At 49.1% G+C, this 13,753-nt stretch overlaps 1 protein-coding gene across 3 annotated transcripts in view; it reads right to left on the minus strand.

The window, feature by feature from the left end:
- GFRA1 (GDNF family receptor alpha 1) overlaps positions 1-13,753 on the minus strand; it is a 219,726-nt gene that overhangs the window by 51,949 nt on the left and 154,024 nt on the right. The gene's annotated exons all lie outside the window — the stretch shown is intronic.

A 13,753-nucleotide genomic window follows, 5' to 3' on the forward strand; every position in this document is an offset into this window, starting at 1 on the left:
CACCTTCTATTCTGTATCTTCACATTGCTGATGGTCTTGCTTACACCAGGCAGAGAAGGACAGCACCTAGAATTATGCCCGGCACAGAGCGGATATCCTTTAAATAACGTTGAATGAATGAGTTAATGAATGAACGAATCTGACTGCCACAGACTAAGGCTCCAATCACCTACAGATCAACACTCATCACGGACACTTGGTGCTGAAGGTTCAGCACCATTAACAGGTACAGATGAGGACAAACAGCAGCCCAACTCTAAACGCTCCAACTACATTGACATAGAACCTGTCACTGTGCCCGGTGCTTTAAAACCTGTGTCATTTTTGTGCAGTGACCGTACTCGCCAGGTTTGCCTTATTTTACAGTTGAGGACAGGAGGTCCCAGAGAGGTCCACAACCAGCTGAAAGTTATGGAGCAGGCAAGAGGCAGAGCCAGGTTTTGGAAAGAAGCCGCAGCTTCTTGAGCTCATACGCACCCTCACAGCACTGAACAAGAATCAATGTTCCCTCTTTTCATTTTAATTCTCGGACTTTGGCTGCCATTTTAATGTGAATTGTGTGCTGCAGAAGCCCAAATCTGATTTAGTGGATATGTGATCTTTACTAGGTTCAATAAAAGAATGACAGAATTAGGGGGCATTCTTTTTGGTTAATAGCGCTTGTAGTTTAAAAACATAAAAAATAATATCTGTTGTTACTGTTCAGTAGGGCTCAAATGCAGTCCTGTGACAAAGCTGTGTGGGGAAATCATCCGGGCCTAGGCCTTGCCTCTCTGGGTACCCCTTCCCCGGGCTGTGTTTCCCAGACGGCACCCAGAAGTCAAGAAGTGAGGACACAACAGTCTTCCCCACACACTGGGAAGTAGGGTCCCTGGGCCCATGGGGAGAAACCCACATCCCCAAGCAGCCCTCCTTCACCACAGGGACCACTCCTGAGGCTGGAGACAGAGTGACCCAGGAGGGGCTGGCCTGGACCACCATCGCGGGCATCTGCCCTGGAATAGCAGACATACATGCAGAACCTTCCCAGAGCTGGTGGGCACGAGCACCAAATGTCAGATCAAATCCCAACTGCCCTGCAGGAGTGTCTCTGTATCTCAGTCTCCCCCCATATAAAACACAGACACTACCAGTATCTCCTTCACGGGCAGAGGTGAGGATTAGAGCCCGTATTCCAGTGTCTGGCACAGAGTTCAGTGCTCAGTGAAGTGCTACCTGTGAATATTGCTGTTACCACACTCAAGGTGTTTCCTGTGCCTGCTGCCTCTCTCCAACCACAGCCCTGAGAGGCAGGGATGCAGCAGGTGTCGCCTCCTTCCCAAGAGGGGACAAGAGCAGAGGAATCAGGCGGACTTTGGAATCCTCAGCCTGGGAAGCTGACCTGGCAGGGGGACGAGACTTCAGCTAAGTTCTGGATGCACCTGAGCTCAGTACCCTCTGCTGCCCACGATGACAAGGAATTTCACTGAGCACTGAACTCTGTGCCAGGCACCGGGCTACGGGCTTTAATCCTCACCACTGCCTGTGGAAGAGGTGCTGGTAGTGTCTGTGTTTTGTATGCAGGGAGACTGAGGTGCAGAGAGAAGAAACATGCCTGCAGGGCAGCTGGGGTTTGGTCTGACGTCAGGGTTCCTGCCCACCAGTAGGAGAGGACACTCTCATTCATGGGTTGGTAATAAAATCCCATGCACAGGGAGTATTTGGTGGCATCTCTTGTACACCAGAACACACCCCTTCTGGCTTTCTCTAAGCCTGGGAATACTGGGGAGCCACCTAGAGACAGTCCTCAGCCCAAGGCTTCCAGGATGGACTCATAAAATACCTCAGCATGCAGGAACCCAGGACAGAGACTGTTCATCTTCAACTTTGTAACCTGGCACCTAGTGCATGCCTGGCCCAGGGTTCGAAAGGCAACCAACCGTTCAATGACTGTGATCACTAAGCACCCACAATGTAAGATGCTGTGTAAAAGGTGGCGGCCGTGGTGGGACAGGAACAAAGATGAAGGAGGTGCAGTCCCTTTAGGATATGGAATCCAACCTCCTACCACCTGCATCCACCACCTGCCCTTGCCTATGACCCATCTGTGAACTGAGGGGTGAGATGTACCATGTACTTGTACAGGCAAGGGTTCATAGCAAGCTTGGTTCATCGAATCACAGCGCTTTTGCATCTTGAACACACGTGTGTGTTTGCTTGAGTCATCTGCATCCTGGCTCCACTGCAGGTACTGAGGATAGACCCTGTCCCTCCCACGTTCCCTCCTGACAACCAAGGGTGCTTCTACATGCAAAAATGACAAGAAGAGTGGAGCAAACATGGCAGCTTCCTTATTCGAATAGCCCAGACCAAAGACTGCTCCAAAGGCCATTTTAGAAGGATTTCATTACCTTCAAACCCTCTGTTTTGCTTTGCATTTTCAGGTAGAACCCAGCCAAATAGATTCCAATCCGAGGCCAAGGTCAGCCTAGAGACAACAGACTGTCTACTTCTTCATGTGCAGTGAGGGCAAGGCCCCAACTGCAGTGGGGCCAGCCCAGGCAGTGACTAATAGAGACACCATCAGCTTGTCTTAGTATCCTTCGTGTCTGAGGAACTACCAGCAGGCAATAGAGCCCTTCCAGTGGTCCCCACAGCCTTCCAAATAGAGCCCAACCTTGATGCAGCATGGAAACTTTCCATGTGTTGTCCCCACCCACAGCTCTGACTTCCTGGGCTACGATGTGCCCTCTGTGCCCCATACCCGACCTGGGCTGCCAGCCCACACCCAGCCACAGCAGGGGCTCCCTCTCCTGTGTCCTCTCCTAAGCCTACTCCCATCTGGTGCCTACTCCTCATTTTCAGCTTTGCAGACCCATTTGAGAGCAGGATGAAGCCATCAGCCTAGATCACCTAGCCAACATTCTCTAAGGCAGCATGGAATGGTGAACCCAGGCCAGCAGCAGCAGCAGCTCTGGGAATGCTTTAGAAATGCAAATTCTCAGGCCTTACCCTAGACCTCATGAAAAGAAAACAAATCCCAACATAGGCAAAAGCTGGAGATCCACAGCCCCAGAGCAAAGGCGCCTCTGAGAAGTCCCTGAGCCCATCCTTCCCCATGAGGCTGGGCTGGCACAGCACCGGTGACTGTCCCTGCATGTGCACTCTGTGGGCACAGGCACCTCCCTCATCTCTGGCCTTCGGGGCCCTACAAAGCACCTGGAAATCTGGTCCAACTGAACCAGTGAACAAACCAATCTCCGGCAATGACAAAACACCAGCCGGTCCAATAGGCAAAAAGCAAATGTTCTCAAGCCGTAATACCGCATTTGTAACTAAACATGTTTCACTTGAATTTTTTAGTGTGAAAGAGCTGTATCTGCATTCGCTTTTGCCTTATTTCTACGGAAAGGTTTCCTGGGACAGTGTCAAGCTCCTTTGCTGGAGTGAACATTCTTGGAGAGGCGGCATTCTCTCTCCAAGCTCTTAGATGAAGCCAGCAAACTCTCCAATAGGAATTCCAACTGCTGGCTGCTCCCCGGCACCTGAAACTTCCAGGTTCCCGGCTTTTCCAAGTCTAAGGGTTAGCCCAGGGATACTGTCATTGTCATCATTTAGTTGTCCCTGTGGCAAATGATTATGTATCAGAGCAGAGGGGGGCTGCCCCTGAGATGGCCCACATCAAGGCACCAGCCAGCATTCTAAGCACCAGAGGCTGACCTGTGGCATTCTCCCCAAACCCCTACTTGGTAAGAGAAAAGTTCCACTGAGCCCTTCTGGACACAAAGGTTTTTACACAGCAGCTCAGAGTTCTGCCTGATCAAGCTGAATATGACGGTGAAATCTTTCGGCATGCTAGACAAGAGAGGAACCATCTACAAAGGAGCTGTCAGGAGGGCATCTCTCAGAGCAAGAAACCAAGCTGGGCTCAGTGCTCCAGCCTGCCAAGCAGCCCCGAAGCGACTGCACAGCTCATGCTAGATGCTGCAAGGTTCTCTAATTACTCAACCCGTTTCCACCTGGAGGGGCTCTAGCGCTTGGCTGGGGCAGACATCTCACAGCCTCGGCGTCCTGACCCACTGTGGCTAACGGAGCTGGGCACAAAGCAGGCACACACCCCAGACTGTGCTGGTTCAGGGAGACCACAGGAGCCCTGGTGCACACACAAGTCTTCCAGCCCAAGAGTACTCTGGTCCATCTAGCACAGCAGTTCTCAAAGAGAGGTCCAGGGATCCCGGAAGTCTCAGGGAACCTTGTAAGGGGTCAGTGAGACCAAAACTGTTTTCCTAGCATATTCAGACCTTAGTGACCTTTTTCTCTCTCTTTCGATCTCTCCCAGCCGCCTTCCAGCCAGATGCTAAATTTGTAAACATGTAAAAACAATGCCACACTTTTTCCTAATTTTTTTTTTGGAGAATATAATGATTGTTAATAAAAGCATGTTCTGTTATTTATGGTAACATGTAATGAGCTGCTTGATGTTATTTTTAAATGAAGTAATAAATATGTAAACTGCTTTTCACCTTCAATCCACTGTGGTAAGTACCTATAGATTTAGCCCACATAAACAAAAGCCTGTTGAGATCCTCAGTAATTTTCTAAGGGTGTAAAGGATTCCAGAAACCAAAAAGTTTGAAAACCGCTGTTTTAATGATAAATGAACTATGTTTGCCAAGGAGCACTTAAGCCCTATTTTGACAAGACCCAAAGGTCCCTTATTTTAAAATTTTTGTTTTAAAATAAATAAGAAGTACAAGTCAAGTCACCCCCAGTATCCAATTCCACTCTCCCTGGGTGTCTCTGGGAGTTCTGTGGGTGGTTGACAAGACAGGCGCATTGTGTACAGAAATGGGCAGTGCAGCATTCGGCAACATGAGCTCCGCAGCCCCACAGACCCTCTGGGTTCCTTGACTGTGGAGCGGGGCAGCAGAGAGGGGCTGCACCTGCAGCATAATTAATTGCCTTTGGTTCCAGCAGCACCACTTGGGTGATGTGGAAGTTGTTCAAGATCTCACCTCCTCATCCAGCGACAGGGAGGATAACAGCTCCCACTTCCAAGGTTGCTGCAAAGAGCTCAGCCCAGGGCCTGGCACAAAGTAAATGTCAAGTATGTGTTGCTCATCTCGTCATCACCCGCACCACCGTCACCGCCATCCACTCGTTCCTATAACCATGTCCCCAGCTCTGCACATTCTGAGCTCCTGAGTCCTGTATGACAAGCCACTCTGCCCCCAGTTGTGGCTTTGCTTCCTAAGGGGAAGATGGGGTGATTCACAACATGGAAACAGCCAGAGGGAGGGGGCTTCAGATTCAGTCTCACTGAGTCAGTGGCTGCCCTTTGCTGGATCCCTCACATCACTGACTCAGACACAAGCACCTCTGAGAGCCCCTGATTCACAGTTACTCCAGGTCACAGAAGAAGCACGTGGCCAAGAGGCTGCCAGAGGGCTCCCACTGCCTATTCAGTCCAGACAATAGTGAATCTCCCCAGTCTGTGCCCAGTAGTCTCAGGGCCAGCTCTGCTCACATCTTACTGTGTATCTTTGTGTGCCAATAATTGTATATTCTGGGCAGAAATGTTCTTGAGATGACACATGCTCCAAACACCTCTAGACTCCGTCTGCCTCCGCCTCCACCCCCCCGTTTTCCCTAATGGTACAAAGGCTGAAAGAGGGTGATTATCAAGCTTAGCCATGTGGCATTTCCACATGACGTTTAGTGCTGTGGGTGCAGAGACGTGTAGAGTAATGGGAATCTGCCCGCTCATAAATCCTACTTTAATTATTATTATTATTATTTATTATTAGGGACAGGGTCTTGCCATGTAGTCCAGGCTGGACTTGAACTCCTGGACACACGTGATCCTCCCACCTCAGCCTCCTGAGCAGCTGACACTACAGGCACATACCAACACACCAGCTCACAAGTTCTACTTCAAAGATCTGTCTGTTCTGGGGGATATCACATTTAGAATCTTAAGCTTTGTCCTCCCTGATAAAAACTTGTGGGGAAAAGTGAAAGAGAAAGGAGGACATATTTATTGAGAGTTTTCTGGGTTAGATGGCAGGCACATGCTGATGTACTTGCACAAAAATATCTCATTTAGTCCTCACCGCAGCCCTATGAAGATGGAGTCATTATCTCCATTTATGGATGGGAAACTGAGGCCTCCAGCAGCTGGTGTCACAGAACTAACAAAATCGCAACGCAAGCCCAGGTCCGCCTAACTCACAAACGCTTACGCTGACAACTACTGGGGAAGGGAAAAAAATCCCAAGACTCCAGCATGGCATGGTACTTTTTCACATTGATGGTTCTTTTAAATTCTTGTTTTTCTTGGATGCAAAATTTTCTGCATAATTAATTGCCTTTGGAAATGACGAGCAATTTCCCATTCACTGAGTTGGAAATGCCCTGTAGAAATGTAAATGGCAATGTGACTGCAGGATCCTCACTTGTGGTAATGCCTGGGATGGGTGTGGGGGAGTCTGGAGTCTCCCTGGGTGGAGCAGGATTCTAAGCCTGGCTCTGACACCCAGGCCCACACTGGCCTGGCAGGTGGGGAGGCCAGGGGAAGAGGTGACTGCCAGAGGACCCTCCTAGCAGCATGGAAGAGGGTGCTGGCAGGTTCCCAGGGTCAGGCTCCCGGGGTGAGATGAGCCCATGCACGGGAGGAGGTGCTCTGGTGTCGCACTGCCCAGCCCAGCCCTGCCCTCCACGGAGCCCTCCTTAAGTCACTGAATGTTAATTAAACACAGGACATGCTCCTCTCCTTAAATACAGTCAGCCTGTAACTAAGGGGGCAGATTTCCCCATGCAAAGATGAGACTGCTCTGGGTCACAGGCTACTGACATCTTCCTTCTCCCCATTCTTTTGCACCCCAATTTGTTGCTCCGTGGATGAAACACCTTTGAAAACAGAGCTATAGGAAATGGAAACACCCCCTTCCCTGGGAATTAGAAAAAAAAGGATCATGAAATCTGGCTGGGTTAGGTTGGGCCTGGGCTTGAGGGGCCTGCAGCTGGTGTAGTATGCCTGTGAACTTCATGAGTGCTAGCAGGAGGTGGCCGGTGGGCAGAGCAGAAGGGTCCTCTTTGAAGAGAGACAAGCTGCACAGAGCAGTAGAGGGGATCAGCGGAGGTCTCCCTCCGCCACCTGCAGTTGAACAAGGTGGTCTGAAGTCCACGGACCCATAGACCCCCTTTGAGTCCCCCCGCCCACCTCCTCTTCTTCATGTCTGGTAAAGATCCAGAGGTCTTGTGTCCACCACCCCTTTCACCAGCACTGTACTCTCTCTCTTTCTTTTTTGAGATCGAGTTTCGCTCTTGTTGCCCAGGCTGGAGGGCAATGGTACGATCTCGGCTCACTGCAACCTCTGCCTCCCAGGTTCAAGCTAATCTCCTACCTCAGCCTCTGGAGTAGTTGGGACTACAGGCGCAGCACCGTACTCTCAAGATGCAATCCATAAAATGGAGGGTTTCCTGATGATTCACGTAATGGCCACAAGCCAGGGAGAAGGCAGGAAGCTGAAACACCTGGATGACCCCAAACTGGTGACACCATGGATTATTTAGAGCTGGTTGTTGCTCTGTGACAGCAAAGAATTCATTTGCTCTGAGACACAGCCAGGTGCCAGACGTCCACTGCCTTCAGGTAGGCTAGGGTTGAGGACACTGACGGCCAGTGACAGTTCAGCAGGGAGTTAAGGAATCCAAACCAGGTGAGTGTGCATGCCTGGGAAGGGGTGCACCACCCACACATGCGGGACCCTCACTGTCCAGCGGATTGTGCCCAATAAATGTGCCTGGACCAAATAATTGAGCTAACAATATTAATAGTAAAGCCAGAGTGGTCTGGAGGGGTATTTTTTTCCTATTTGTAGAAACGACTCTTTTGAAATCAGTAAGCTGTCACAGAGAAACCACTCTATAATAAGCAATGAGTGTTCAAAAGGAAATTAGATAAAGAACCTAATGAGCTTGTATTACCTGAGCAGCTTTTATTTTTTAAATGACGCTAAGAGGCTCTTATGGACATGATGTTCTACCTCTCTTTAAAAACTGCCTTTAACACGGATGCTGTCTTAGTTACTGAGCCATAAAGAGTGTCTGGATTCAGAGGCTGGCCAGAATTATCATTCTGGCTGTCTGGAACTAAAGGTAGTAAAGGCCGAACAGTGTAAGAACATTGTATTCCCATCATGAAAGACAGTCATCTGGAAATAGTGACAGACACCAGGTTTCGGAGTTAGGAAGACTGCGCTGATTCCTACGTCCTCTGTGTGGGAGCGGGGTGACCCTTGGGCTGGCCACTCCACTGATCACCCCCGTGCAGGGTGGCTGGGTTGATGAGAGATCACGTTTGTGAGGTGTGTACCTCAGTGCTGATCAGCAGCAGCACCTAGTGAATGCATTGTTGTTGTTGTTGTTTTGTTTTTTTTACTTCCTGTGCCTTCCTCAAACCCACAGCTCTGGGCCTTTGCCTTGTGACTCTCTTCCATGCCAGTCATTGGCTAGTCCAGCTCAGATGGCGGCTTCTCCAAGAAGCCTTGCTAACAGCCACACTCAGCTGGCTGTTCTCAGCACTTTGTCCCTTCCTGCCAGAGACTGTCACACCATGCTGTCGTGACTGTGTGTGCTTGCCTTCCTCTCTGCACTGTAGCTGAGATATCAGGTTGTTATTCCTAGCACAGTAAGTGCCGGCCAGATGGATGGATGGGTGGAGCGAGGGAGGGAGAGATGGATGGGTGGGTGGGTGGATGGATAGATAAATGGATGAGTGGATAGATGAATGGGTGGATAGATGGTGGGATGGGGGGATGGAAGTAGGTATAGATTGATGGAGAGAGGAATGAAGGTATGGACAGATGGATGATGGATGGACAGATGGATGAATGGAAAACTGAATGGATAAATGGAAGGAGAGAGAAATGGGTGGAGAAACAGATGGAAGGATATACTTCCTATGTACTGAATTGTTTCCCTGAGTTCTCCTGTGCTCTCTGAGTGATCAACACCAATGACCATCTCCCTTTTCTTCTTAAGACTCTGTTCCCCTTTGGCTTTTCAAGGTCCTTTGCTGGGTTCTCCAACTCTCCAACTTCTAAGTCCCGTTCAGACACCCCCACCATACACCTGGTGCTCCCAAGGTTCAGACTTTGGCCGATTTCTCATTTCACCCACTTTCTCTAGAGAACAAATCTTACCAAGCATCTTTTACGACAACCTCTATGCGGACGATTGGAACCTGACCCCTATATCCCAGCCCCTTCTCTGAGATCTAGTCATGTTTTAAATGTATTCATTCAGTAAAGATTTAGTCAGTACCTCCACAGTGTCCAGCGGGTCTCCCATATTCCTGTCCTGTTCATGTGGGCCTCTGTGCTCATCACTTCTCATGGGGTCAACTGCAGGAGCTTCCTAACTTGATTCCAGCCGCTATATCTACCACTCCAACCCTCCCTCCATGTTGCTCCCACCTGGGAGTTTTCTGATGCTCTCCTAAACCTTTGATAGATAAAATCCAGCACCCCTCTGACACAGGAGGCCCCAGTAGCTCGCCTTTCTATGGCACTGAGTTTTCTCCCTCTGCCGCCATGACAGTCCCCAAGGCCCCTTCTTCCCACCTCAACCACTGTATCCCCTTCCCCACTCCTTGGCCACCAAGGCCTGATCTGAACATGGCTCCTGAGGCCCTCTGCTGTGACACCCCTTCCCCAAAGAAATACGGGCCCTCTGTTTGGGCCTCCTGGGTGGATTCCATTCCATTCCTTTTCCATCCGCATTCACACTCAAAGATGATAAAAGATGGTCTGGTGCCAAGAGTCCATCTGTCCACACAGATCCAATGATCAACACAATATGCAAATGCAAAGACAAGGAGTCCCTGCTTCTTTCTCTCTCTGAGCCAAGAGTGGAAAAAGTGATTGGGAGGACTTGGGCAGGTGAAGGAAGACATAGCAAGGAAAATGAAGCAGAGACCCTGAGCTTGGGCAGATGCAGGGAGGGGACTGGCTGGAGAGAGGGAGAACAGGGAGTAAAACTAGACAGGGACAGGCTCCAGCAGGGGCAGACAAATGGCTTCACACCCACCTCTGCCAACAGAGAGATAAGGAATGAGATAGAAGGCGAGATGGGGCAGGTCATAGCTGGCTCCTGTCTGGTCCAGGGCTCAGGTTACCTCTGAGAGCCCGAGCTGATAGAGCTCTGCCACTGCTGAGTGGAGCTGAAGGGCCACACATCAGGAGGTGGTGCAGGCAGAAGGGGCAGGCTGGAAGAGCCAGCAGGAAGGTGCTCCTCCCCACAGGATGGAGTCAAGGAGCACGAGGGCGGGCAGTAGCAGATGTCAGAGAACCTGCTTGCTCTTCTCTCAGGGTCTTGATGAATCTGCTGCAGGCACATAGGAGTCCAGCAGCCCCCAGAGCAGACAGGGTGGCGGGTGGCTTGTGTAGGTGGGGCATATTAAAAACGCGCCATTCGGCACTCCGAACGCATTGCTAGAGACACCCATGTAATCATTTGAAATGAAAACTGCTCAAATGAACTGGAAAATGTTTTACTTGTATTTTCTCATATTCCCGAACCTTTCTTTCCACGGTTCAAAAGTTTGCATTGTCTAATTGCTGATTTCCATTTGTGAATGAATCAGCGTAAAATAAAATTAAGTGCCAAATTAATCTACCCATCTAGTTTTAGGCATTAATTATCCTCTGAGCCATTTTCTCCTGCGCTTGCTGCATGTCAAGGCAAGCCTGGATACAGTGATGTGGGATCCAGTATTTGACTCAGGAATTTAAGCCCAAATAGTAGAGGATGTCCTTGATCTCTAAGATCCACAGTTTATTGTGAAACGGGGTTCTCATTCCAGGCAAATGAAACACATTTCTCACCTTTTAAAGGTGCACTAACACTGTCAGACCAAATAAATTATGGGAGCAGAAATTCACTGCATGGTTTTATGACACATTTCCCCAGTTGCCCTGATCAACCAACTAACAACATTACATTTCCTCTAAGTGTCACGGGGTCAACCCCAGTGTGGCAAATGCAGTGCTGGTGAGGGCAGAATTTTGGAAATTGCATGTGCTGTTCTCCTGGAGTTATGCCAAGGAAGGCCTTCTTGGTTCTGCTAAAAATCCCCCAGGCATCCAGGATACAATTACAGGGTCCTCGATCCCTGGGGAATGGGAAAACCATATATGGTGATTTCGTCAAAGCCACCACTCTTGAAGACTATGGGGACAGAGAGTTGGACACCAGGAAGAACAAGTGTATCATATCTCCAGCAGGGTCAAGAGAACTTTGGGGACCGAGGACATAGAGCCCCTGACCCATTTCCTTTTGAGGTTCAGCATTATCAGAATCTTTCTAAAAGGAGGGAGATACCCTTAACCCAGCACTGTTGGCGATAGGAATGCAAATGTAACATTCAATTTCCAGCTACTCAGAAGGCTGAGGCAGTAGGATCACTCCAGGCCAGGAGCCCAAGAGCAGCCTGGGCAACATAGCAAGACCCTGTCTCTAAAATTAATTAATTAATTAATTACAATAAATTAGCCAGGCATGGTAGCATGCACCTGTAGTCCCAGCTACATGGGAGGCTGAGATGAGGGGATTACTAGAGCTCAGGAGTTAGAGGCTACAGAGAGCCTCGACTGCAATACTGTACTCCAGCCTGGGTAACAGAATGAGACTCTGTCTCTAAAAAATAATAATTAAACAAAAGAAAAAAGAGAAGCATTCAATTCCACCTAGTAACACACTGCCAGAAAACGTAGAGCCTGGGCTACTGGTGTTCAAGGTGGAGGGCTGGCTCTGATTGGAACCCCTTAGAACGTAGCTCCCCAGAGCAAAATGTCATGCTTCGGAAACAATGGCTGCATACGTGAGTATAAACTAGGTGTTGTCACTCAGGCGCCCAAGGATGCAGCAGGTCTGCCGCACATGCTGAATGCCCCAGAAGGAAAAGGCCACTAAACCACCAAGCATACCCTGAGTTTTTTCTCAACAGCGACACCATGTGGCAGCAGCTAAAGGCACAGGCAAGCGGGCTGCTTAGCAGACTTGGGTTCCCTCTTTGCTTGACACTGGAAGCAGAAGGGATTTTGGAGTCTACCTCTGTGGTTCTTTGATGAAAACATGAGGGAACTTGCCCAGGAGGAAGGCGCTGGACTGCCTGGTAATGAAGAATAGCTGAGGTACTTGAGCGATTAATTACAATAAAGTGATAGGAACTTATTTGTGGTACCCAAGCCAGTGCTTAGACAGGAGGGAAGATATAAGTTTAAATTATACAGATTTGCATCAGGAACAAAAGGTTATGCTTCCATTCGGACAAACCAGTCCTGATATCTTTCCAGGCACTAAGAAAAGCAACCAGAGGAAACCTGGCAGGGGAGACATTGCTTGGGGGGAAGACTGAGGCTTTGAAATTCCATCTCACCCTTCTAATAATACCTCTGCATTTGCTTTTCTGTAGACAAGCTTGGAGGCCCAAACAGTCAGGCTCTGACTCTCCCCAACTACCTCAAGGGGAAAGGAATCTGTCAGCTTCCCTAAAAGGGAAAAGGAAAAAGGAAAACAAAGTCAAACAGAAAAGCTAATGTTGCTTCTCATCTGTTTGAAGGCATAAGGCGGAAGAGACACGGGTTCTGTGCAGAGGCACTGTTGGACCCTGGGGAAGGAAACCTGTAGGCCCTCAGTTGGAAAATATTAAATTCAGGGAGCTTTTAATGAGCTTGAACAGCTCTTTGATGGTTGCTGATGTTAAGATGTAAATGGAGCATTTGAAAGTGTGAGCTTTCCAAGAATATGGTTTTTAGGAAGCAAGTTTCCCTCTTGCCATCCCTTCCCTTTGGGGCTATTCAAATGAGACCTCAAGTCATCACATCAGTGGTGGGTTTAGGGTTATAGCAACTATAATGTGAGACCCAAAGAACCCCCAGCTCCAGCTAGTACCAGCTGCTACTCTGGGTAGAACAGCAATGGCCTCACACAGATGGATTGAGAAGGGATGGGATAAAAGGCATAAAATTAAAGGCAAGAGTAATAAAATGTGATGGAAGCAAACACTGCTAGCCAACCTAGCAGCACAAATTACATTTAGCACCTCCGACAGGGAGGGGGTAATCATGAGTAATAAATCCAGGCTCTGGAAAGAAATTATGGGCTAAATCACTTGACAATGGGTAACAGCAGGGAAGTCATGGATTCAGCTTCCCAGGAAAGGCTCAAGACAGTGTATAAAACCCATCAATCACACTGAGACAAATTTCACTGGGTAGGGCCCCAAGACAGTCTAGATCTGGATTCCTAAACAGCCTCTGAGTTTCTCCCAGAGCCAGAAATGTGGCAGCAGCACAAACACGCCTCTAGTCCCACCATCCAGCCTAGGGATCCTTCACCCCAGTGCATGGTGGCTGCTGTCCACTCCAGGAAGATCAGGCAAAGTCAATACACAGACAAGGGTCGTCTGCTTCCTGTTGTACATTTCTGTGCTGTCAGCTGAGTCCGCTCCCTGCTATCATGGATGTCACAAACAGTTCCTGGAACTTGTTCCTTCCTCAGTCTGAGGCCCCAGACAGCACCTAAACCATCCTGTTATCTGCAGGTTCCTCCCATCGCCTCCTCTAGAGCCCTCTAAGTTCTCAACTCCCAGCTATTCTCACTACAGCTTAGCAGGAAAGCAATTTGATCTAATGAATTCTCACCAACCCTCAAATGATTATCTCTTTTTAGAAGAACAAGCCAGAGAATGCAAATTATCTGCTCAATA

This window comes from Macaca fascicularis, chromosome 9, assembly GCF_037993035.2.
Source record: "Macaca fascicularis isolate 582-1 chromosome 9, T2T-MFA8v1.1".
Classification (NCBI taxonomy): Eukaryota; Metazoa; Chordata; class Mammalia; order Primates; family Cercopithecidae; genus Macaca; species Macaca fascicularis.